The following is a 27,553-nucleotide window of genomic DNA, read 5'->3' on the forward strand; positions in this document are numbered from 1 at the left end:
TAGAACAAGCTTTTTTCTTGCCCTTTACCCTTGACCACTGTGTTAGGTCCCCAGTGAATCATGCCTTCCTATATCTATGCCCTTGTGTAGTCCCCTCCCACCCTGACCAGGTGTGGCTATTTGATTAGATGTGGCCAGTGAGATGTGAGACTATAATGTAAGCAGAGGCTTGAAAAGTTTTTTGAACTGGGGCTTGTCTCTCAGAATGCTATCACCCTATGCAGAAGCCCAGACAACTCTTCTAGAAACACATGAACCAAGCTAGAGCCAGCACCAAATGCTGCACATGTGAGTGAGGCCATCTCAGAACCTCCATCCCCAGATGAGCCACTCGATGATTGCTGCTGAATGCATGGTGCCAGGTGAGACTGACTGAAGAACCACCCAGCTGACCCCAACCCACAGGGCTAAACTCTAATCAGGGGCAAATAAGATAGTTCTTTTAAGCCACCGAGATTTGGATGCAGGAATGGATAACTGAGACATCTCTTTTTGACTGAGTAGAGGTTGACAAATCAAAGATTGCTGGCTGTTCACTTAATATTCATGCAGTTGACTTCCCTCTCTAGTTCAGGAGGGGCTGACAGATGAGAAAATGGGGGAAGTGGATGACAGCAGAAGGAGATAGGAAAGTCTGAAAGAAAGAGATGACTTCTTTCTCAATTCTCTCTATTCCCTATTTAGTTTTCCTTGGACAGTTATGCTGGGTTCTCCTTGGCTGGTTGGCTGAGCAGAATTTTAATAGTAGATAAATAAGACTTGCTTTCCTGCTTCATGCACTACTTCTTCAGAAGGTTTCCTGAAGAAGCCAACCTTTATATTTGACTCACATATTTGAATGAAAAGTTATTGTCATTTTTTCCCCTTTATTTTTAGAGTTGTACATGCAGCATATGGAAGTTCCCAGGCCAGAGGTCAAATCAGAGCTACAGCTGAGGCCTACGCCACAGCCACAGCAACATTGGATCCAAGCCACATCTACAGCCTACATTGCAGCAATGCAGGATCCTTAACCCACTGAGTGAAGCCAGGGATTGAACTTGCATCCTCACGGACACTATGTCAGGTTCTTAACCTACTGAGCCACAGGGGGAACTCTGGGATTATATTTTAATGGAATGCCACTGGGTTCTATGGTATGCAATGAAAGATTTCATCATAGGTCAGCCTCTACTTAAACTTGACATTCTGAAACCTAAACTTCCTGGCACAATTGTCAATGTGAGGCTTTACCACAGCAAGTTTTGGGGTTTTTCTATTAGAATATAAGTAACTACCTGGTAAGTGATGCAAATTCCTTTTCCTTTACCTACAAAATCTAATATTACACTTTTTGTAGCATTAAAAAGTTTTTGTATTTAACATAAGTAATTGTGAATTAACCGCAAATATAAATATGCAGCAACACAAAATAGGCAACATCCTCTAGGTCTTTAAGTTCTAATGTATTTCCCAATATAGTTTAACTAATGAATAACATCTAGGATATATATCTGAAAAATGAATGTGTCATCCTGCTTCCACATGTCAAATGTTCCTGTGTTTCCTCAAAACTGTGTTCTGGAAAGGATGGGAAAGTATAGCTAGAAGAGTCCCCACTAGTCTCTACCTTTACTGCTACATGATATAGTCTGGAATTTAAAAACTTATCTGTTAGGATTAACGGCTGTTGGATTCTTCGAAAGAATACATCTACAATTACATGGGTGGACAAACACCCTGAATAAAGAAATGAGCAAACTTTCCCAAGAGCTTCCTTGGCTGGCTGAGTCACTGAATGGCAGCTGACAAGGTTTTCAATAATGCCAACTCGGCTGGTTCTATAATGCTGTGTGCCCCGAACATAATTAAAAGCATTAACAATTCTGTAGCCTTTATCAGACCATATTCCGCCCCCTGCATGCCTTCAGTGACCTGGTCACCACTACTAGAGACAAATAACTCTCTTGTTTGACTTTATGTACTAAGGTCATTGTACCCGAGGCAACTTCTCTGACTGTGTCATCCAGAAACCTAGGAATCTCCACAGCCTACCCAGATGGATTACACGGGGTCACTCCAGCAGCATCTCTTTCCTTTCTTGGATGGCGGCAAACAATTAAGCCTCTTGGAAGTTTTAATGAGGAGGGAAATGCATATGGTTTGGGTCATGTTCTGTCAATTACTGTAAGTCCATCCACACATTAGTGAAGTGAGCTAGGTTTCCTTGTAGAACATTTGCAGTTGAAAGGGACTTGAGAAATCATCAGGTTTATGTTTTTCATTTTGGAAAATTAGGGCTGTAGATGTGAAATGGTTTACTAGATTCTGAGCCTTCTACCTGCTCATGTCCCCTTCCTATGCGCCAATGTAGAAATGTAAGAGTTTGTATCCATGCCTCTAGAGCCAGGATCAGGGATTAGACCACCCAGGTCTAATTCCAGGGGTGGAGGTAGTCATTAGTGATTAAGATGAAATAATACCCAATATTCACTCTCTCTTTCTTTCTTTCTTTCTTTCTTTCTTTCTTTCTTTCTTTCTTTCTTTCTTTCTTTCTTTCTTTCTCTTTTTTAGGCTGTGAGTTTTTTTTCTTTCTTACATGGCATATGTAAGTTTCCAGGCTGGGGGCCAGATTAGAGCTGCAGCTGCTGGCCTACGCCACAGCCAAAGCAACACTGGATCTGAGAGACATCTGCGACCCACCCCACAGTGTGTAGCAACAAGGGATCCTTAACTCACTGAGTGAGGCCAAGAATTGAATCCACATCCTCATGGACACTATGTCAGGTTCTCAACCCACTGAGCCGCAATGGAAACTCGGATGCCCAATATTCTTAAAAGGTGAGAGTGAATGCATATTAAACACCTACCTAACGTCTCACTTGTATTCAGTACAGAGTAAATTGCAGTGATTATTTTTTCTGATATGTATGACATTACAGATGAATGGGTGATAGACAAGACTGTTACCTTCCTTATTAGTCTGCTGGTCAGAAATGAAACCCTTCTGTACTCTGCTAGAATAAGCATGATGACTTGATCACAGTCTTCTTTCCCTGATGATTCTCCTTGGAGCCTTAGAATTCTTCAGAGGGCATCACTTCCAAGAACCACCACCAAGTGGTCTCCAATTGAAACTTACTTGTTATGCTTTAAGATCAGGATCTCCACCCTGTTCCCCTCTGCATTCCCCCCACCCAGGACTCTCATATTGCTTTGTGCAGAATAGGTACTCAGTAAATATAGAAAAAACATACCATCAACTTAACACCAAGATGATAATTACAAGAGTGCAACAAGGGGGAAATTAGAGGTTGGAGATTGCTATTTATTCTGAAAATTCCAAGCCTCTTGCAGGGTTGCTGGGAGGAAGGACTCAAAGGACCAAGTCAGAGAGACATCTTGGCTCCTTAGAGCTCCTTTCATAGTTAACACAAGAGTGCTGGGGGAGAGGGGTGGTCAAGGGGCACCTGGACCTGAGCTGAAGCCATGTGGTTCTACTTGGAGCTTCCAAGTCAGTGGCGCCAGTAGTGTTTTACTCAGTTATTTCAGACCAGCATCTCCCCGCCTTGGCATTGGTTCTGGATCTTTGTGGCTGAACACTCACCCTCCATGGCTCCACATGAATACTTCAGGGAGGTGGACCGAAGCCAGAAGCTATTCCAGAGCCCCGCATTCCATCCTCAGCTCTCAGATGAGCTTTACTTAATGGCACTGAGCATCAGGAAGAAGAATATGCACAAATGATTCAGCATCATAGCCCTTAAGGGGAGGAAAAAAGCCCCAGGGGAAGAGAGGAGCATTTATCTCCTGTGAAGTTGAGAAGATAGAAACTACTCACCAAAATATGCTCACTGGAAATAAAATTAGAGATGAATCAAATCTAAATTAGACATGTTAATCCAGTGAAATATTTAATTAATCTTAATTAGCTACCTCTGAATGTAGCTTTGCCTCCATATCTTTTTTAAACTTTTATTGAAAATTAAAGTATAGTTGATTTATGATGTTGTGCCAGTTTCTGCTGTACAGCAAAGTGACCCAGTCACACACACACACACATATATATATACATTCCCTTTCTTATATCATCTTCTACCATAGTCTATCCCAAGAGACTGAAAATAGGTCCCTGTGCTATATAGTAGAACCTCATTGCTTATCCATCCTAAATGTGATAGTTTACTTCTACAAACCCCAAACTCTCATCCTTCCCATTCCCTCTCCCTTGGCAACCACAAGTCTGTTCTCCATGTCTGTGAGTCTGTTTCTGTTGTGTAGATAGGTTCATTTGTACCATTGTCACCATTTCTTAAACATAATAGAAACATTTACAGCTCAAGTTCTAGATTGTATGATGGGTGTCAGCCTATACTGATGCATAAATGCTGATAGAAGTGAGATGGTGTTATACATATTTAAAACAGGGGTTTCAAATTTGAAAGCCTTCTTGTCCTATTGCTGGGATCTTAATTTGAGCAATAGGACAAGAGGTTACCTGGGATGAAGTTTTTTTTTAAATTTGGCTTAATCTTTAAATTTAGTATTTTCACACATTCCTGGCCATTCAAAGAAAACCCCTTCTGCAGTTCAAATTTGGCCAAACCATAGGTGTTTACAACCCTTGATGAAAAGATGTTCTATAAGTGAATTTTAACTCTCTTTTTAAAAAATTGTTATACTCAAATAATAGATGAATCATTCATCAGGGTAGGGTTATTTTCCAATTCTTCATTTTAAATCTATACCTCCTATCCCATCAATATAAAGATGGGCAACTGAGATCACAAGAATGTTTAGCTATAGAGTGAGAGTCATATAGAATGGAAATATTTAACAAAGAGTACAGTTAGGTGTTGGCCAGTGAGAATGGATGCCAGCTGAAGAACCAGAGCCCCCTTAGAAAGCTAGGCATTTAATTTCTGGAATGTGAGGAGGTTTGTAGGACCTAGGGTGAGGGGAGGGGAGCTAAGGTAGAAAAGAGAGGCATTTGGAGGGCTTACACAGTGACTGTTTACCCACCACTATGGAAAAAATATTTAATATCTTAATAACCAGTATGGCTGCTCCGGCACTTATTAACTGAATATCCTAGGAGAAGAAGCAAGTTCAGAAATTCATCTAAGTACCTCTCCCATCAGAGTTTTAATGCTAGCTTTCAAAAGTAGTTTCCATATTATGAATTCTAGCAGGATGTGATCTGGCCACTGGGGCTCCCCCAGACTTGGACTCTCTTTCACTCAGCTCACCACTGGAACCCTTAGTAGACACCAGAACGCTCACAGCCTAATGATTTTCATTTTCATACCTGACAGAAGATAAACTCGCAATCACAGCCTCAGAGCTAGAGATCTTAGAAGATGACCTTATACCTTCCACTTTCCCACGTACGTTCGAGAAGAAATACACCTGGATCACTTTATCTCTCTTCACTAGTATGACAGAGGGGGGATTCAGAAAAGGTAATGGAAGATGATGAGGGGTGAGCCTTAAACAAGGCTGAATCTCAAATCTGCCAACAGATCTGTTTGCATTTATCATAATCTAAATGGCCTAAAATGACAAGGTGATACAGTGGTTGGAAGATGTGTTTTGAGATAAGCAGGCTTAATGTAAATCCTAGTGCTACTTACTTGCTGAGTGATCTTTGAGCAAAAGAATGAACTTTAAAGTGGGTGTAATAACGCCAGCTGTATAGAGGTATCGTGGATCTCAAATAGGATAATGTATGTAGCCCTGTCTCTGGCACAAAAAGACTATAGACATGTATGGCTGTGAAATATGAGTTAGGTCTCTTGTTATTTCAAGAGAAGACAGCTGCCTATGTAATGCAGAAGATGTTATTGGTTCATGTGCGATTTTGCTTTTCTTCTTTGCAAGGGGAAATGGGCAAGCAACCTTTAGCAAGAAAGGAACATGTCTTCAATTTGGCCTGCTATATCAGCAGCAGGAGACCTTTCAGTTATTGTTTTTTTTTTGTTTTTTTTTTTTTTTTTTTTTTTTTTTTTTTGGCCATGCTACAGCATGCAGAAGTTCCTGGACCAGGGATTGAACCCCACTGCAGCTGCCATTCAAGCCAAAGCTGCTGTTGTGCAGGATCCTCAACCTGCTGAGCCACGGAACTTCCTCCTTTCATTTACTTTTAAAGAATATTTTAATGCCAGCCCCCACCCCTCAGGCTCCTTCTCCAGCACTAAGAACCCCTAACTTGACTCAGCTCTTAATTCAGAGCAGGTTGTACTTCCTCTCTTAATGGCAGCCCAGCTACTTAGGTCTCACCTCCATCTGCATTGTCTGCACCTGCCAGTCCTACCCTAGCTAAGGCACAGCCAGCATTTCCATTTTCTTTGTGAAGGTGTGCATTTACATGAGTGGTGTAATTTTTACATCTAAAGTGGCCACTGAGAGCCACACTGAGTCATCCACCTTAGCTGGCCAAGTTCTTTCCCCATGGACCAGTTGTCTTGGGTTAGTGCTCTAGTTGCAAAAGTGCATAGGTTTTGAGCAATCTGCCCCTAACATTATTTGCTCTACAGTCTTAGTTATTTTCAGTGCTTACTTTTGCCCAATAGGAGATTTTTTTTAGGAATGCATAGTATACTTTGTGAAGTGATGGACCTGTGGACAATAAGGGAAGAGACATCTGAATGAACACTCTTTCTATAGAGTAGACCTTGGCTCTATCCCCAGAAAGGGGATCACATTTACTGACCAGGCTTTCACTCAGATAAGTGGAAAGCTATTGAGTCTTTAAGGTTATTCCTAGGTGTTAGCAGAATTGTTAGGTATCAATAAAAATAGAAGACCCTGTTTCCATCTGTGTGGCAAGGAGTACCTTTATTCAGTATCACTTCTTATATTTATACTCCTCAAAATATATCTGTTATCTTTTAGACTTACAGCAACCCTATGTGGAACATTTTCTAATCCTCATTTTGCAGATGAGGAAACTGAGGTGGTCAGAGACGCCAAGGTTGCCCAAGTTTTCTTAACTATAACTTGAATGCTAACATCTCCTGACCCTAAAGGCAGAACCCTCAAACACAACCGGTACTGCAGATAGAAGGCCATGTTTGTCTGGCCCTTTGTTAAACTCTAAAGTAGTGCTATCCAAAAGAAAGATAATCTGAGCCACACATGCCAGCCACATGTGAACTTGGTTCAAAATTTACCATTTGATGGAGTTCCCATTGTGGCTCAGCAGGTTAAGATCCAGACTGGTATCCATGAGGATATATGTTTGACCCCTGGCCTCGCTCAGTGGGTTAAGGATTCAGTATTGCTGTCAGCTTCAGTACAGGTCACAGATGCAGCTTGGATCCCAAGTTGCTCTGGCTATGGTGTAGGCTTGCAGCTGCAGCTCCAATTTAACCCTTAGCTTAGGAAATTCCATATGCAGCAGGTGCAGCCCTAAAAAGCAAAAAATCAATCAATCAAATTTACCATTTTATAATTAGTATAACTCAGTGGCATTAAGTACCTTCACCATCACCACTGTCCATTTCCAGAACTTTTTCATCACCCACAACAGAGACTCTTTACCCTTTAAAGACTGTCTCTGTTCTCCCCGCCCCCAGCCCTTGATCACCTCTATTTTACTTTCTGTCTCCATGAATTTGCCTTTTCTAGGTACTTTATATAAATGGAATCATCCCACTTTGGGATGCAGTATCTTTTAAATTTTTATTTATTCATTTTTGGCCACACCCATGGCATGCAAAAGTTCCAGGGCCATGGACTGATCCTGTGTCACAGCAGTGACCCAAGCCATAGCAGTGACGGTGCTGGATCCTCAACCCTCAAGAGCCACTAGGGAACTCCTAGTATGTATTTTACATTTACATTACATTTTAATATGATCTAACCACATTTCAAGGGCTCAAAAATCACATGAAGCTGGTCAGAACCACTCTAGAGATTTAGTTGGGGGCCTTCTCTTTAATGATGTTCCTTTGAGCCTGAAACCTACTGCTGTAAATTTCCCATTGGGTTTCTGTGACATTTAAATGATAATAAGTTAAATATATAGGGTTAAATAAAAAATGTTATTAATTTAATGTGCTTCTTTTGACTTTTCTTTTCTTTTTCTTTTTCTTTTTTCTTTTTTTTTTCTTTTTAGGGTCATACCCGTGGCATATGGAGCTTCCCAGGCTAGGGGTCAAATCACAGCTGTAGCTGCTGACCTACACCACAGCCACAGCAATGAGGGATCCAAGCCGCATCTGCGAACACCACTACAGCTCACAGTCATGCCCAATCCTTAACCCACTGAGCAAGGCCAGGGCTCGAAACCACGTCCTTATGGATACTAGCTGGATCCATTAACTACTGAGCCATGATGGGATCTCCTCTTTTGACTTTTCTAATGTGGCTCTAGAACACTTAAAAATTCATATGTGAGGAGCTCCCGTTGAGAGAGAACTCCTACTCTGTCATTTCTGAATTCAAAGCCCCACCAACCACCCAGGTTGACCCAGAGCCTGGGACTTATCATTTTAAAATAGTGACAGTCTTGAGCAAACTGGGACAAGTGGATCAGAACCCTAATGCCAAAGTTCTAACACTCTGCTCTAACACTCTAGCAATGTGGGGCCCTTGCCCAGCAGTTTAAAGAGGTCTTTTCATTAAGCATAAAAACATACATGGCAGGTACTGCTGCTGTTCCATTTTTTTCAAGCTTTCTCATTCTTGATGTGAGTTAGCAAGAACATTTTTTTTAGTGGCCTGGGTAATAGTTGGAACAAATTCAGCAAATACAGGCACTCCACCATGAAGGTACAATACTTACTGTGGCAGCTTCATGGACTGTTCCACTTCACTCTAGAGCTGGGAGTTCTTAACTTGGGATTGACATTGTGGGGCATCCATGAAGTTACATCATTATTTTCATTAACATCTAACTGAAATGCTGCGTTCCCTTCAATTATTAATGCAACCATCCATCTACAGAACTAATAACTGTACCTGTGACTTTGTCACACATATAAACTGTATGTATTTTCATATCACATTATGGCTGCTGAGACACTTCAGACTATCATTTAAACACATCATGGCTTTAAAATCCCAGTAATTATCAGGACAACTGCTAGCCCTGATATTTAATATGTTAATAAATACATGGATTACTGATCCAGTTTGAAAAGCAATATTTTGACAAGTAGATTTCAATATAGTTTGCTTTGCAATCTTACATTCTTTATTTTATATATTTTAAAACATTCTGAGAAGGAATCCATGGCCCTCAAGAGGTTAATAACCCCCAGATGAACAACAAATTCCTACTATAGAGCACAGGGAACTATATCTAATCTCCTGGGAAAGACCATGAAGGAAAAGAATATAAAAAAGAATCTATCTGGGTCACTTTCCTATACAGCAGAAATGGGCCAAACATTAAATCAACTATACTTTAAAACAAACAGACAAACAAACAGAACACTACCATCAAAAAACAAAAGAAGCAGCAGAAGCAGCAGCAGCAGCAGAAGAGCCCCTGTTCTAAACCCAGGGGTGACAAAGTTCCTTAAATCAAGATCAACACTCTTTTTCCATTCCTGACACCACATTACCAGCCTATTGCTTCTTTAAAGGAACTCAACCATGGTGCCTGTCTTTCAAGATCTAATCTAAGGCTCTCTTTCAGGCTCTAATCTAATCCTGTTCAATGGGAGGATATAGGGCCACAATCAACTAAATTTAGAAAATAAACATATCCACCATGTAGGAAGTGAGGGACTGGGCTTTAAGCCTTAGAAGGAAGAAGGCTCCGCCAACTCCATGCAGCCCGCCCATTCCTTCACAGGGGCATTTTTCTTCCCTGACCAATTGTAAGAGTCCCTTTGTGAATAATGTGTCTGGATTAGTTTGCTGAACAATTGCCTCGTTTTTAGTTAGCCTCTGATTGTCCTTGCTTTTGTGAGTCAAAAATCCTTAATCTTATTTGAATGCAATTTAATTCCGTAGAGAGCTGAATCTTTAGTCTCTTAGTTTTATAAAGTGAGAGCTTAGAAAAAAGCTCTCCCATGCAGGAGAGCTGACATGGGACTCCTTTAAAGCTAGGTCAAACTACCAAGGAAGTAATTAGATAAATGTGTACTCTAATTTGGGAGAGGAGGAGAAAAAGAATTTCTCCACAAATTACCTTTAGGACACTTAAGTGGAATTGAATTCGATTGGCAAGGGCCAGACAGCTCTCAGGAGGTCATCTGATCTAGTCCCCTGTTACTGGGCAAGGGCACAGATGTGAAAATCTAGCCCATACTTAAAAAGCCTCAGAGATGAGAACAAACACTGTACATAGGTAGGTCCTGCAAGGTAGGCAGGAGGAGGTTGTGGAGTTAAAGGAATATTCATAATAAGCCAAACAGTAGCAGAAACTCATTAATTAATTATATCACTAATTAAACACATATTTGTTGAGGCGCCACCATATGTCAGAGACTGCCCTGGGCACTCAAGACACATCAGTGGGCTTACATTCCAGTGAGGGGAGACCAATACACAATAAACCTAACAAGAATATGGGAAGGTATGTTGGAAAGAGAGAAGTACACTGAAAAACAAAAAAAGTAGGGAAGAAAAGTAGAAGTGCTGAAGTGTGGGCAGAGAAGGGGTATCTTCATAAACTTGTAAATATAAACAAATTACTACATGTAAAGGGCTGAGAATAGTGCTTAGCATGGTACATTCTCAATAAATATATATTTATTAATGTAATATACATACTATATTTAGTAAAACATATAACATATATTATGTAATACATATTAATGTATTCATATTTGTATTATATATATATGTATATATATATATACACACACACACACACACATATGACATTTTGGTTAGTATCATGTTAGAGGAGCTTGTTTGGGTAAAGAGATAACTTTGCCTAATTTAAGAAAAATTGGAATTTTTTTTAGAATGGTGGTGTGGGTAGCTCTGAAGAACTAGAATTGGCCAAGAAGCTGAAGCCTGCAGAGCATGCTACAGCCTTACCTGCCCAGGCCTTGGCAGGGTGGGAGGAACAAAGGAGAAGATGGTCTCAGGAAATTGGTGGAAAGTGATGCAGTCAGACTGAAAGATTGTCTCTTCCTAGTTAATCACCTGACCTAGGTCTTAAGGTAGTTTGGTTTACAAAAAAGTTACCTAAGGACAGTATTACATAGACCTAAGACTGGACATAACCCAATATGATGTCACATTTGGTGGGTGAGTTTTAGTTGAGCAGTATGTCACGTATACTATCCCTTTTCTGTCTAAAATAGTGCCTAACACCGTTAGCAATAGAGAGACTGTAACCGCAACCCTGGCAAACTCACTCTTATAAAACTGTAAATGGACTCTGGAGAAGTAGGTAACCTCTGATGCAGCAATTCCTGTTGCAAAGGTAGTCACCTGGTAACAGATGAAGGGAAACCAAACCATACATGTCCTTTTGACTTTGGATCATCTTTTTTCAAAGCAAACAAAACCACAGTTGCATAAAACAACTTACCCTCCCCTTGGCGTCCCTCCTTATCATCCCCTGTTGCTGCCTTAATTTAGATCTGTCCACATGCTTACAGCTCTGACACAGGAATTTGTCTATTACCCAGAGTGAAACCCCAGTGCCTTCAGGTTGAAAGGTACCAGGGCTCTCTGTGGTCTACTAAAACTTGCTTTAGTGTATCTGAGTGTGTAATGACCAGTACCCTGTGATTTAAAAAATTTTCTCATCTGAGACACAATAATTAATCACATGATAATTCTACTTAGGTAATTTAAACACTTGTTTGTCCCCTTGAATTTCTCCCAGTACATTCAAAGCCTGGGATCTCTTTGCCACACTATCCCTGTCTGCATATTTTACTTCCAATCTCTGGGCAGGGAAGTTCCCTTATCCTTCTTAGACAGAAATCTCACATTTTTCAGTGAATCATGCTTATTTTGGATGTCATCATGTTGCAGGTGTGCGAAGATTTAGAGGAAGATTTGAGTATGAGATATAAATGATGTGAGTTTCAAATATGGTAGGCCAGAGAGACTTATATTTTTATGACCAAATGGAACAGTAATATATTTGGACATATGGAATTCACGTTAAGTTTCATTTTCTTCAATGTTGTTGGCAGGAAAGTCATAGCAAGAGAAATGGCTTTCTTTTCCCTTGTGGTTTTGCTTAAGTAGGGGAGAGTCACCAACCAACATTTGGTTCTCACATTGATCCTCTGCTCAGGCTAAAGAGTCACAAGCTGTCAGTTCAATAGACCCTTCTACCGCCAAGTGTTGGTGGAGGTTAAACAACAAATACAGGCCCATTACCTACTTTAGAGCTTACTGTTTGTTTGTTTGTTTGTTTATTTGTGTTTTAGGGCCATACGTGCAGCACATGGAAATTCCCAGGCTAGGGGGCTAATTGGAGCTACAGCTACCGGCCTACGCCACAGTCGCAGCACACCAGATCCAAGCCAAGTCTGAGACCCACACTACAGCTCACGGCAATGCCAGATCCTTAACCCACTGAGCAAGGCCAAGGATCTAACCACATCCTCATGGATACTTGTCAGGTTTATTACTGCTGAGCCACTGTGAGAACTCTAAGCTTACATTTCTTAGAAGTACCACAAAGGAGATAGTACCATAACAATTTATAAAAAGAAAAATCTGAGCCAGAGGCATCAAGGGTATACCCCAAGTATTAAAACCAGTTTTCCTTCTGACCTCCTTAAAGATTTCAGAACCACAACAGAAAATAAAGGAGATCCACTGTTGGCGGGAATGTAAATTGGTAAAACCACTAAGAAAAACAGTATGAAGGTTCCTTAAAAAATTAAAAATAGAACTATCATATGATCCAGCAATTCCACTCCCAGGCATCAATCTGGAGAAAACTGTAATCTGAAAAGAAACATGCACTCCAATGTTTGTTGCAGCAGCATTTGCAATAGCCAAGACATGGAAGCAACCTAAATAAACAGAGGAATGGGTAAGGAACATATAGTACATAATAAAATGAAATATTACTCAGCCATAAAGAAGAATGAAATCATGCCATTTACAGAAACATGAATGGACTTAGAAATTATCATACTAAGTGAAGTTAGTGAAAGACAAACATCATATGCTCACTTATATGTGAAATCTAAAAAGAAAAAAAAGGATAAAATGAACTTATTTGCAGAATAGAAACAGATTCACAGACTTTAAAAACAAACTTATAGTTATTAAAGGGGACAGGTGTGTGTAGGGGGGGCTGGGATTTACATATGCATGCATATATGGAATGACAGGCCAATGGGAACTCTAACCAACATTCTGCAATAATCTATCTGGGAAAAGAATCTGAAAGAGAATGGATGCATGTACATCTCAATCACTTTGTTATAAAGCAGAAATTATTACAACATTGGTAATATACTTCAATTATACTTCAAGAAAACTTTTTAAAACTGAAAAAAAAAGGTGATTCAAGGCAGTGTTCATTGAAGTAAAATATGTACCTATGTTGGTAGGCAAATTTCACTAACTAGACGCTGCTACCAGGCACTGTTCTAAGCATTTTACATATATTAACCCACCTAAAATCTCGCAATAGCACTCAGAATTGGAATTCTTACCTTGATTTTTACAGATGAGGAATGTGAGGTACAGAAATGTTAAAGGCTTGCCCATTATCACAAAGCTAGCAAGTAGCAGAGCTGGGATTTGAACCTGCTGGTCTGGCTCCCAGGTCTGTGCTCTCAGCTACCATTCCTATCACTTGCACATGTGTCTACTGTAATGCATCTTTGAAATGAAAAGACAACAGGCTATTACTACACTGGATAAATCTAAAGTAATCCATTTGGTACAGGTATGATGCCCAAATGTGCTGATGAGTGGGTCAAACCTTCAGTGACAGCATCTTCAACAGTATCACATTGGAAAGAAACCCAAGGCACCCATATTAAATTACAGATTTTTTTTTTTTTTTTTTGTCTTTTTGCCATTTCTTGGGCTGCTCCTTCGGCATATGGAGGTTTCCGGGCTAGGGGTCGAATCGGAGCTGTAGCTGCCAGCCTACGGCAGAGCCACAGCAACCCAGGATCCGAGCCGCGTCTGCCACCTACACCACAGCTCACGGCAACGCCGGAACCTTGACCCACTGAGCAAGGGCAGGGATGAACCCGCAACCTCATGGTTCTTAGTCGGATTCATTAACCACTGCACCATGACGGGAACTCCCAGATTTATTTTAAATTTACAGATTTATACGGATATACTGAATATGTCTGTATATGGTTTTATTCTTTTCAGCACTATACTGCAGGGACATTTTGACACAAAGTGGCAAAAACTCTGAAGGCTGTGTTTGATTGATTCAGTCTGGGAAATACTGATGTTAGTCCAAATCCTCTATTTCACAAATGTGGATTTTTTTTTTTTTTTTGTCTTTTTGCCTTTTCTTGGACCACTCCTGCAGCATATGGAGATTCTCAGGCTAGGGGTCTAATCAGAGCTGTAGCCACCAGCCTACAAATGTGGAATTTAAAGTCTGGGTTGTTGGAGTTCCCTTGTGGTGCAGCAGATTAAGGATCCAGCATTGTCAGTGTAGCAGCTTGAGTCTTGCTGTGGCAAGGGTTTGATTCCTGTCCTGGGAACTTCCACATGCTATGGGGGTGACAAGTAAACAAACAAACAAATAAATAAAAACTAGGGTTTAAAAATAAAGTACAGTCTAGGTTGCTAAAGCAACCCACTTAAGGTAATATAGTTCACTAATGTTAATAATGGTAAATGATTTTTTTGAGCTCTCACTATGTAACAGGTACCATTTTAAGAGTTATGAGGTCTATGATTTAAATTTAATTATAACTTGTAAGGTAAATACTACTGTTATTATTTCCTTTTACAGATAAAAAAACTGAAGCTTAGAGATAAAATGTAACTTATCTGAGGTCATATAGCTCTAAGAGTTAGAGTCAGGACTTGAATCTCAGTCTGTTTTATTCCAAAGCCTAGATGTCATCTGTGCAACTATATTTCCATTCATGAAGTGTTAGCAGTTAGTTACAAAACAAATCCTTTTCTATAGTTCTTTCAACATCACATGAGCTCCCTCTGCCTCTGTTTATTGAGATAAGCTGCCATGAAATATAACTTTAGAAGGAAAAGGTGCAAACCCTTCACCCCAAAATAACTATTTGAAAAGTTTCAAAATAAATGCAGTTCACAGCAGAAAGCTATTACCATGTCTACCCCAGTAGCAAACATTCTTGTGATTGAAATAATGCCATTGAAATACAAAAAAAAAATTAATGGTACATTCACAAAAGTTTTGTAATACCATAATAATGGTATTGTTCCATAACAATATGATGTAACTTGTTAAGGGACGAGCCAAATATAATTTAACTTCTCACAAAATTCGTGCTTTCCTGCTCCAACCCTCATTTTGTTTTGTATTTTTTAAATTTTACAAGGCACAGATATTACCTCAATAACAAACAATAGCCTGTAGGTAAGTCTTTCAATCAGAAAGAGAATCTCAAGTTTTCCTTTATAAATAGCATGTTGATTAACTTCTACCCTTTGGTGATGATAAAATGAAGCTAAGTTAATAACTTTCTATTCTCATTTCCAGTCAAAGACAGTGACTGTAGAAAAATGTTGATGCTCTATTTGCAGGGTATAAGGCCTGATATTCTACTTAAAAAAAGCGGAGTTCATGAAGCAAAGCTGACATGTAAACATGAAAAAATCTACTCTAGGGAGACGGAAGAATTTTCTGAGTTTTTAATCATCATAGTCTTATGAGTCCATTTCATAGACCTGGGAGACTGAGGCCATAGAACCAGCAAGGAGTGGAGCCCCATGAGCGCTCACACCTGTCTGCTGTAAATTCACTCTCTTGCCATCATTCCGTGCCGGCACAGGCGGAAAGCTAGCAATGCAGAGAGAGTCCTCAAAATAGACACATTCCTGATAGTGATCCTCCCCTCATTACTTCAGTTTCCTAAACACTTTTCCTGTGATTAAGAAACTGAATTAATTATTGATGAGGCAGCTGGCCAGTCATTGGCAAAATTTCCACTCGCGTGGGGAGCTGGGAATATGTAGCACATTGTTTTTTGTTCTTCCTTTGAGAGAATGCTTGACAATTGGTCAGTGTCTGGTAGTCTGATCTTTAGACATAAATAATCATTGCCCCAGAGAAGGCTATTAATGTAAGCCATCTTACCTGCAGTCCCCACAAGGTGCACTGCACTGAGAGTGATATCATGGAGAAAGTACAAATCTCATTATAAAGCATATTCATCAGTGAATCCTGGGATGGGCCACAGATCAAAGAAAGACTATTTATTCTAGCCATTGGAATGGATTTAATAATGTTCAGTAATAAGAGAAAGTGATTCCAAGAAAAGGGAACATGCCTATACTGTTGGTGGAAATGTTAATTGGTATGTCCATTATGGAAAGCAGTATGGAAGTTCCTCAGTATAGAAGATCCAGCAATCCCACTACTGGGTTATATCCAGACAAAACTATAATTCAAAAAGATACATGCACCCCTATATTCATAAAAGCAGTATTCACAATAGCTAAGACATGGAAACAATCTAAATGTCTATCAAAAAATGAATGGATTGGAATTCCTGCTATGGGAAAGTGGGTTAAGAATCCTGTGGCATAGGTCATAGCTGTGGCTTGGATTCAGTCCCCCGGCTTGGGAACTTCTGTATGCTGCAGGTGTAGCCAAAAAAAGAAAACAAATAAACAAAACAAAAACCAAATGAATGGATACAGACAATGCGGGGTGTACATATACACACACACATACATACAATGGCTTACTACTCAGCCATAAAAAAGAATGAAATAATACCATTTGCAACAGTATGGATGGACCTAGAGATTATCATATTAAGTGAAATAAGTCAGAGAAAGACAAATACTATATATCACTTATATGTAGACTCTAACATATGACACAAATGAAGTAATCTACAAAAGAGGAATAGACTCATGGATTAGGTGTTTGGGATTAGCAGTTGTAAACTATTATATATAGAATGGGTAAACAACAAGGTCTTACTGTATAGTACAGGGAACTATATCCAATATCCTATGATAAATCATAATGGAAAAAAATGAAAAAGTCTTTCCAATCATTTGTGATAGAACATGATAGAAGATAATATGAGAAAAGGAATGTGTATGTGTGTGTGTATATATATATATATGCATAACTGGATCACTTTGCTGTACAACAGAAATTGACATAACATTGTAAATCAACTACACTTCAATAAAACTTAAAAAAAAAGATTGAGAGCTTGGGGTTAATAGATGCAGACCATTGCCTTTGGAATGGATTAGCAATGAGATCCTGCTGTGTAACACCGGGAACTATGTCTAGTCAGTTATGATGGAGCATGATAATGTGAGAAAAAAGAATGTATACATATATGTGTGACTGGGTCACCATGCTGTATAGTAGAAAAAAATAATGTATTGGGGAAATAAAAATAATAATTATATATATATATATAAAGACTGACTCCAAGGTCTAAACTGCCCTCCAAAGGTCTTACCATGGCTCACAAGGCCCTTCATGCTGTCATCTGCTGGCTCTCTGCCTCCCCACCAACTTCCTCAGGGTTGGCTCCTCTTTGCCCCAGTCTCAACAGTAATCTCACCTTCTCAGAGTCCTTCCTCCCCACCAGGCATGGCCTTTTACCTAACCTTTTAAGTTCCCGTCTCTACAGCATTGATTGCTGTCTGAATATCTGGGCTTTGATTTTCTCTGTCTCCATCACTAAAAAGAGTCTCCCTGAAAGTAGGAATGGTCTTTGGTCTAGAGTAATTTCTTCAGCACCTAGAATAATGCCAAGCATGTAGTAGATGTTCAGTAAATACTTGCAATTTTTAAATACTGAAATCGGGGGCATAAATACAGATTATCTCATTGTCTTTTGTTTTGTTTCATTTGTTTTTTTACAATAGAAGTACCCTGAGAAAAGAGAGGAGTATATAAAATGGCAAGGGTTATCAGTGAATTTATTATTAACTAGATCTTTTTTAGTCTTCACCAAATTCTCTCTTTTTTTTCCCATTAAACAGCACCCGTAAGTTCCTTCTTTCCAGTTCTTGAGCCTGCTGATGTAAGCCAAGCACCACCTTCCCTGCCCCAAACCCCTCATCTCTTCTCCAGCCATTTCTTTCTCCTCTTACTGGTTTTCCTAATATGACCATATCATTCTCCAGTTTAAGGCATTTTCATTACATACCAATGCCCTTAGGATAAAGTCAACTCTAGCATGTGACTTGGAAAATATTTTGCAATCCTATCTAATCCTATCTCCAGCTTCAGTGTTTGCTCCTCCCTTTTCTTCCTTTCCAAATACCAGCCATTTATATTTCAATTCTGAAATCACCATGTTCTCTCTTGCCTTTGAGCCTCTCTCTTATTTCTCATCCCTCTGCCTGGACCATACATTTCCTCCAGCTCACCAAACTAATGCATATTCATCTTTCAGCTTTGAAGTAGAGGTTACTTCCTTTTGGAAGCTTCTCCAATCACCACTCCTTCTCCAGTACCTATACTTTACCAATTATCACACTCATCATATACTCTTACCTTGAGCTTCCTAGTTTGCCTCTCCCATTAGACTGTCTTGGTCTTACATATTCTCATACCCTTAGAGGTGAGCACTATGCTTAAAACTTTTTTGTCATTTAGTAATTTTTAAAAATAGGAAAAAAAATCAAGGGATGTTCATGACACGGTTTTAAAGGAAATCTCTCTGTTGCCACTTGGCAACTTTTCAGCCAACTGTCAAAATGTCTGATAAGTCCACCATGCCCAGAAATCACTTTGGCCCTCTCTCCTTTTTGAACCAACAGGCATTGTAATCCCACTCCACCCTCCCAACCCCAGGAGACTTAGCTCTTCGACTCTGCCATTTAGAGCGTAATGTAAGAAGTCCTTTTCTGGAAGCAACAATGTGCATGGTGGTACCTTTTAGCATAGTTAAAACTCGAAAAATAGGGTGGTCTCAGCTAAGGGTCAAATTGCAGATACAATGCTTTATGTATTTGGCAGTGCTCTAGAGACAAATACATAATCACAGAGCTATGCGATCTGGTCGGAAAATTCAGGCCAGATAGAATGACATGGGTAGAAATGCACACACACAAACACATAACAATGAGCACTCTTATTTGTAAAAACCACATTAATGGATGGCAGCTCCCTACCTCTGAAGTGATTTATAAATTAAAATAATTGCCTCTTTGAACTGTTCAGATATTAATTGACCTATCACTAATGTACATACAGTCTCTAAACCATCCAAACATTACCTAAACATCTTATTCCCTTTATTCTGGAAACCCCAAAACCCACAAAAATAGGCTCTTTGTTCTGGTGCCAAGGGTCATAAAGGAAAAGCCATCATCTTTGATGACTTTGCAATTCTTATTCTAGTCTTCGTCAAATTAATTCTGAGTGAAATAGTGAGGACTCTGAGCTTGAAATAAGTCTTCCCATTACCCTTCCTTTGTAACAATCTCATCCCCAAGCACATGGATCCAGTTCTGGCTCAAATTTCTGGTAATGAGAGCAGGGCAATTCATTATTTTTTTAAATTAATTTTAGCTTTGGGTACATATCCCAAACCACTCTAGATTGTGGGCGCCTGGCATTTCCTTCCTACATAAAATGAAGGAGAAACAAAATTGGCTGAGGCCCAGACATGCATGGACTGTGACAAACTTGCTAGGGGCCCGTTCTGTAAGGCTGATCTTGACCTATACTGAAAGACAGCCAGAAAAGCATAGCACTTAATATCTGAGCTTTAGGGTAGTCATTTCTATACTGGGGTGATTTTGCCTCCCCCAGGGGGAATTTGACAATGTCTGAAGATATTTTGGATTGTTACAATTTGTTGGAGGGAGGTGTTACTGGCAACTAATGAATAGAAGCCATGGATGCTGCCAAACCTCCTGTAATACCAAGGACATCTCTCCCCCATGGCCATGACAAAGGATTATCCTGTCCAAAATGGATAGAGCTGGAGTTCCCGTTGTGGCGCAGCAGAAACAAATCTGACTAGGAACCATGAGGTTGCAGTTCGATCCCTGGCCTTGCTCAGTGGGTTAAGGATCTGGTGTTGCTGTGGCTGTGGCATAGGCTAGCAGCTTTAGCTCAGATTAGACCCCTTGCCTAGAAACCTCCATATGCCACAGGTGTGCCCCCCCCCCAAAAAAAATTGGATAGTGCTGAGGTCCAGAAACTGCCCTTGAGTCTAATACAGTTGAATTCCCATCCCATCTTTGCTCTTTTATGTCTGTGTGACCTGGAGTAAGTTTCCTGATTCCTCTGAGCCTTAGGTTTCTCTTCTGCCAAATGGAGATAATGAAAAAGTATCTACTTTGATGGCATTTTATCGAGTTTGGCATTTTTAAGGGTTTAAAAATACTGTATTCTGTTTTAATCCACTTCTTAATGTATTTTAAATGGAAATACAAACTGCCACAACTATGAGGGGATACCGTCAACTTTTAAATATTAGTACCAAATATTCCAGATTTTATTTTTTTTTATTACTACATAATGGAAGGAACCAAAATGCATAATTTTATTTATAAAATAGATTTGGCAATAACTGATTTCTCTTTTTGTGTGACTAAGTAATAATAATTTCAAAATCACCAAGACCCATTTTGTTTTGATTCAGTAATAGAAAAGGCTGCATTATGAATATATATGTTTTTCAGCATCTACAAAGACCCACAGTTGCTAAGCCAGAAATATAGTAACACTGGCTTCAATCCAGACAGTAAAAAAACTTAAAAAGCCCCAGATTTCCAGTGACCAAAGATACAAAACTCTAAAACTGCCTATGAGAGTAGAAGAAAATGGAAATATAAATCATATTCCAATATTTTTCTATGTGACAATGATATGTAATTCCAGGTTAAGCAAACATGACAAAATTTAATATTTATTTGAATAAAGAAATCATTTGGACATATAACATGTTTATACAAACTAGTTTCCTGAAATTGTTTCAAATAAGTGTTTTAGTATTACACAGAAATAGTCTGCTAGTGCTTTATATCAGCTCTAAAAATACTGTCACAAAATAATTTGATACATGAAAAGCGTGACTTCCCAATACTTCTTCTTTTTTGTATTTTTAGGGCTGAACCTGCAGCCTATGGAAATTCCCAGGCTAGGGGTCAAACTGGAGCTGCAGCTGCCGGCCTACATCACAGCCACAGCAACATCAGATCCAAGCTGCACCTGTGGCATACACTGCAGATTGCAGCAGCACTGGATCCTTCACCCACTGAACGCAGTCAGGGATCAAACCCACATCCTCATGGACACAATGTTAGGTTCTTAACCTGCTGAATTACAATAGAAACCCCTCCCGATATTTCTATTGCTACAAATCCCACTTCTTTATGCTAGTCCTTATTTAATGAACTAAAGACACCGTCTTTTGGTCATTCTGCAGATATTCATTGAGTGCCAAACATGTTTTTCCATAGAGATGGGTTCTGGGGTTATTCCATGTTGTGGTTAATGCTGATGGTCAGGAGACTACACAGTTTAATGAAGAGGATCAGAATTTTGGAGTTAGAGAGAAGTGACCTGACCTCTGGACTTTTGGCTAATCCATGTGTTAGGTTGGTGAGCCTTTGGCAACCTACTCAACCTGGCTGAGGATCAGTTTCCTCATCTGAAAATAGGCTGTGAGAGAATTTCTCATTTGTTTGTCAAGAGGATGATGGCAAATAGCCCTGAACTTGAGGCTTGGAGGCTTGGTGTTTATTAAGAATCACTCAAAAATGATTAGCTATATTACTATAATGACCACTATGTTATTTTTATTATCCAGAAATGGACTGGTTTTGGAAAAGGGAAGTCTTTTTTTGGTATTTTCTTCTTGAAAAATTCAAGAAGAAAATTAATGGAAGAATTTAAAAACCATTATAAGCCAGAAGTTGAATAAACCATATTTCTTAGTACAATGTGTATAAGCTTACCAAATGGGACCAGCTGTCACAAAATAACTCAGTGTTGTTAGTGTGGTTTTCTTTCTTTCTTTCTTTCTTTTTTTTTTTTTTAACTTCTGATGGCCAACTGGATGCTTAATCCAGTAGCTGGACAAGCTTCTCTACGCTGCATTGTTTACATGTTTTCCTTAGACATGGAGTAGTAGTATGAAACAAATCCTTCAGGAGGCACACATTCAGAGCTGCTTTCTAATTGGACTTCAGATAAATAACTATAAAGACAGCCAGCTAATAAAATTCTAAATGGTTTTGAAGGAAAAATTACAGATTACACAGTGAATAGCATCTATTACTTTTCTTACTGAAAAACAATGCATATTTCTTGTGGAAAGTAAAAAAAAAGAAAAAGAAGAAAATCCAAAAATTTACCTCTAATTTCAGTGATCAGAGCTAACTTTGAGTGTGTGTGTGTATATCCACAGAGTGTTACTCTTCTTAAACAAAATTTTATTATTTCATTTAATGGTGTACTGAGCACTAAATGTTACTACTCAAGAGCAGAGGTCAGCAGTCTTTTCATGAAGGGCCAAATTATAAATATATTAGACTTCACGGGCATGCAGTTTCTGCCCCAGCTATTTAACTCTGCCATTGTAGAACGAAAGCAGCCAGACACAGTCTCTCAATGAATGGATGTGGCCAAATTCTGCCCATGTGTGCTGGGTTTCTACCCCAATCTGTATTTCACTGACCCCTATACCAGAGCCTTATCAATAATAATCATATACTATTAAATATAATTATACTAGAGTATCATCAAGAATTACATTTGTTATGATAGTCAATAGGGAAAATGTTTGACATTTTTAAAAAATCTTCTAGACTTGGAGATTTCTTCAAGAGTTGTCTTGTTACTGTACATTTTGGAGAATCAGATATAAGCAACAACTTGGCATTAAAAAAAAGTAGTTTCCTGGAGGTCAATTAAAAAATGCAAGAACTCTGACACTGCTCCTAATTAAGTCTGTGTTTGTTCCCTCATCATAATTTCCTAAATTCCTAATGTTTTGGAAGCAGCATTCCCATGCAATGAAGGACAACATGCAATGAATGGAGGTTACTCCAAGCTATGAGTGTTTCTGTTGTATTACATGAATAGTGTGAATCTGGCTTTCTGCTGCAGCTGCTACCAAGATCCAGTCTCTTTCTCAAATAATAATGTCATTTGTTATAAGATTGTTCTAATGGGGGAGAAAAAGCCCTTGAATTGATTCCTTTGTGTTTAATTCTTTGAAACATAGAGGCAAGGGTTATAGGTTGTGCTCTGTGAGAAGCTAACTCTGGGAAAAATATTAACATTGGGAAATTTTATTAGCAAGTGCTCTTGGGATGAACACCTGTGAGCTGGAGGAGGATAGAAACAAGATGGGGTAGAGAGAGAAATTGGGATATATTATCAGGAAAGGCCTCACCTGAGCCCAAGGAAAGCTCTGGAGCTGGGGTGGCCCTGCTACATTGGCCTGAGATGGCAAGAGTCTTTACACCTTGGTGTTGATCAGCTATTGGTCTAGGCCGCCCCTGGAAGGGTGAGGCAGCTCTCCTCAGCAGTCTTTTTCCAGTGGGGGCCTACCCACCCAGGGTTGCCTTCTGGCTACATGTCCAGCAGTTGGGAAGTTAGGTCCTTCATTCCTGGCAGGGTGTCTGAGTGGTGCATCAAGGCATCTACCAACTCATGGATGAAATCCAGGTGAGAAACTTGCCCAGGTTGATGCTCTATATTTAGTGTGAAAAATCAACGTGGTGATGCTTTTGAGGCCATGTGGAATTTTAAGTGTGGTTGAATGAAACCATTTGGTTTAATAATTTCATTTGGTCATTACATGAATACCAAGACCTACAAACCCTGAATGTGCAAGGCAGGTGTGTGTAAGTTAAATACAAAACCAAACTCAAGACACAAGGAGCTTGGAGGCTCTTTTGGGAATGCAAGGATGTGAATTACAGGGTGACATGGTGGCAGTATTGGGGGTGATGTAGCAATTCTTGGTCCTAAGAAATCATGATTCACCTAACCCAAATTCTCCTTTTTTTTTTTTTTTTTAAGATGCTGCCCTTTTAAGTTTTATTAATAAATGGTATCACTAATGATCAGGGCTCAGTGTCCACTGTAGGGGAGCCTGGAGTCATAAACAGAATGTAGATGTGTGTCAAGGTTTGGAGATGGATGTCATGGCTAAGATTTATTATTTCCAATAGATACTTCATTATCAGAAGTCCCCTGTGTCAGGTAATCTAACTCTCAGCATAGTGATCTATAACCTTCTTTTGGATGTCACTCTTTTCTTCCCTGATGATTCTATATATCTTACCAGCATATTATAATGCATTGCAGATATCACTCAGGGGCCCCACTGAATAAAAATACTATATTAAAAATGTACTTTGACTCACCAATGGAATCCAGCTTTAGCTCTTTTTCACCTGCAAGTCAAAAATGAGGTCCCTGTATAATTAAAAAACCAAAGTGGGACTTTATATTGGTACCTGGAGGGTTGTGAACCAAGTACAAGATTATGAAAAAGTACTTTTAGAATTCCTATAAGGACAAAAGAGGTCTCATTTGGAACACATAAAATGCCAAAATAACTGCTTCAGTGTGACATATATGCAAGGCATATATAACCACACGGGATTTTTCAGTTTTTAGGATATACTGGACACCAATATAGTTTTCTTTAATAAGGCAATTCTGTAGAAATGGTTTCATTTACTCATCCATTGACTTATTTATTTATGTATTCTTTCATTCAATATACAGTTGCTCTGTTCTACATTTCCAGGGAGCACCAATGATATCATTGGCTATGTGGATGGTGTCCTTAGAGCTGGATGGGACACAGACTGCATAACTGTATTCAGTGGCACTGATTCAACAACATATACTGGGTGAGTACATGCCAGGCACTGTGCTTGGCACTAAGAATAGAGTGGTGAGCAAGTCAGACTTGGATCTTGTCCCAAGGAAGATTTGTTTCAGATGAAGTCAGACAAAAAAAAAAAGAGACAGAGAGAGAAAATCTAAAAAAAAAAAAAAAAAATTGACTATAAACAGATAAATCATGGAAGTGTAGGGACAGGAGCATGTAACGATCTTTAAGAGGAGAATCTACTACCTGGGGCTGCTGGAGAAGAAATTCAGAGGAAGCAACGTTTATGTTGAAACCTGAAAGTTTGTTTATGGATATGAAAACCGGGTTAGGGAAGGATGTATCAGGAAGAGAGAATAACAACAAACTGGGTAGGAAGGAGTATGGGATAGCGACAGAACTGAACGAGACCACTGTAGCTAGAGGGCAAAAATGGGAGATGAAGTAGATGGGACTGGAGAGACAGGGGCCAAGCCTTACAGAGTTCTGAAGGGTATGCTGAGAACTTTGGTCTTCATTCTAAGAAAGACTGAAACACTAGATTCCTATGCAAGAGAATAACCTGTAGCAAGGTCAGGTTTGTACATTATGGAGAAGACATTTGACATGGACAAGAATATATGTGGTTGATAATATGGGGACTCTCTGAGTAGCCCAGGTGAGAGATGATGCTGGCTTGTCGAGGGCAAAACCAAGAAAGTGGGGAAGAAGTGAACACATTAAAGAGGTTTTCAAATGAAATGTCTTTACCTAACCTCATTCTGCTATTTGTTGGCTAGTACCACTCAGTTATTTTGACCAGTGACTGCTCTCAGACAGTATTAAATTAATATTATTAATTAATTATCATGAGTGACTCTATGAAGAGCAGAATTATTTGATGTTAACATCAGAGACCACTGCAATCAAGCACTGGATTTTTCTTATTAATATGTCATATAACCAATAAAATAGTCATTACCCTTTTACTCCTCAGAAGCCTACTGACAACCTAAAATTCAGTCCCTTTTTTTCTTCCATAACATGTAGTACCTACTCATTTGAGATTGTGGTGAAGATGCAAAGAAATAATACACATATAAAACACTTAGCACAATGCCTGCTGGTGTTGCTGGCTACTTTTTACTACTGCTATTTTTCGAGTTTATATTAGGTTGGGGGTTTAGGATGTGAATGATGCATATTCTTTTCCCTCGAAGTTGGGTATCTCTTGAGAAAAGAGATGCAGGACTCAAACCAAGAGAGATGAAAATGCTTTCTTATTGTTATTGCTGATTAAAGAATGTGATTGGCTTTTATGCCCACCTCTGCTAACTTTAGCAATTGGTACACCCAACCCAAGGAAACCTGTATAACTGTGTATACATCAAAATTACTCTTGTGCCTCCACCAAGGACTAAGAGGGTTGAGCAAGGCCGAGACCCTGCCCCCACTCAGGTATGTTTAGATCATGGAAGAAGTAAACAGAACACTCCCACTCCTCAGGGGAACCACAGAGCAGAGAAATTGAGAGCACAGATCCTGGAGTTAGATTGTGTGAATAAGCCTGGCTGTACCATTCTTCAGCCAAGCAGCCAGGCAAGTCTTGCAGAGTTTCTATGACTCAGTCTCCTTATTGAAAAGGTGGGGATGGTAAAGGACGACCTCCTAGGACTGTTGTGAAGATGAAATAAATGAAAATGTTGGTATCTGGCACATAGAAACCCTAATATATGTTTGTCATCACTAGTATCTTAAAAAAAGAATACAGAAAATGCTGTACCCCATGCTTCTCAATCCCATCTACCAGAGTAGTTACTGTTCTTCCCAAGGGGAAGCGCCAAGGAGGAGAAAATATTCCTGAAAAGGGTGTGGGACGTAAAGCTCCTCCTCCATGCTAAACATGAGGGGAGTAACGGTCACCCTCCCATGTGTCCTATCACATGATACAGTTGCCCTGGAATATTTTCTGTCCCTGCAAGTCCCTGTATCCACCTGGAAATAAGGGAATTTATCATATTCTTCAGTATATTTTTTTGCATAATATAGGGTCATGTGCTTTGCTTTGCATCTACTGTGTTAATTACACTTAGTGCTTGATGGATTTGCATCTTTCTCAGAGCTATCTTGTTCCTAACAGACTAAATCATGAGGGGCTGGTGCCTGGTGGCAAAACACAGACCCCGAGCAGGAAGTATGAGGTTTCCATTTGTCTGCTCCCTTTCTTCAGAACAGTCTAGGCTTCTGGATCTTGATTTTCAGGACCACCCAGAAAATGCAGGGTGCCTAAAGCTAATAAAAGTTTTCTCAGCCCAAGACAAACACATTTCACATTCACCTTCCTTACCTGTACTTTTTTCTTAACTAAAATCGCTAGGCTTCTCTCCAAAGCGGAAACAAAGAATTTAGAAAAGGTTTATTATCAGATGAACACCTTGATTTATTTGTTCCCTTCATTCGTATGCTCAACAATTAGGTTTAGCTTAATATACAACACAGAAGAAGGATGAAGTAAAATATGGGATCATTTCCTTCATTGTTTTAGTTACTCTCTGAAATTATTTATTTGCCATTTTATGATTTTACTGCCTCAGTGTATGTTCAGTGAGACTTATTTTGTTTGTCTCAGACTCCATGGTCTTATGGCAGAGTTTGGCAAGCTGTAGCCAGCTGGC

The 27,553-nt window shown here is 39.4% G+C and overlaps 1 long non-coding RNA gene across 15 annotated transcripts in view; it reads left to right on the forward strand.

Moving 5' to 3' along the window:
* LOC106505633 overlaps positions 1 to 27,553 on the forward strand; it is a 397,602-nt gene that overhangs the window by 136,825 nt on the left and 233,224 nt on the right. For all 15 annotated transcript variants that reach the window (XR_002337984.1, XR_002337981.1, XR_002337983.1 and 12 more), the window contains exon 3: positions 24,813 to 24,918. This is a non-coding gene — a long non-coding RNA (uncharacterized LOC106505633). The remainder of the gene's footprint in view (positions 1 to 24,812; positions 24,919 to 27,553) is intronic.

Source organism: Sus scrofa, chromosome 13 (genome assembly GCF_000003025.6).
Source record: "Sus scrofa isolate TJ Tabasco breed Duroc chromosome 13, Sscrofa11.1, whole genome shotgun sequence".
In the NCBI taxonomy this organism is placed as follows: domain Eukaryota; kingdom Metazoa; phylum Chordata; class Mammalia; order Artiodactyla; family Suidae; genus Sus; species Sus scrofa.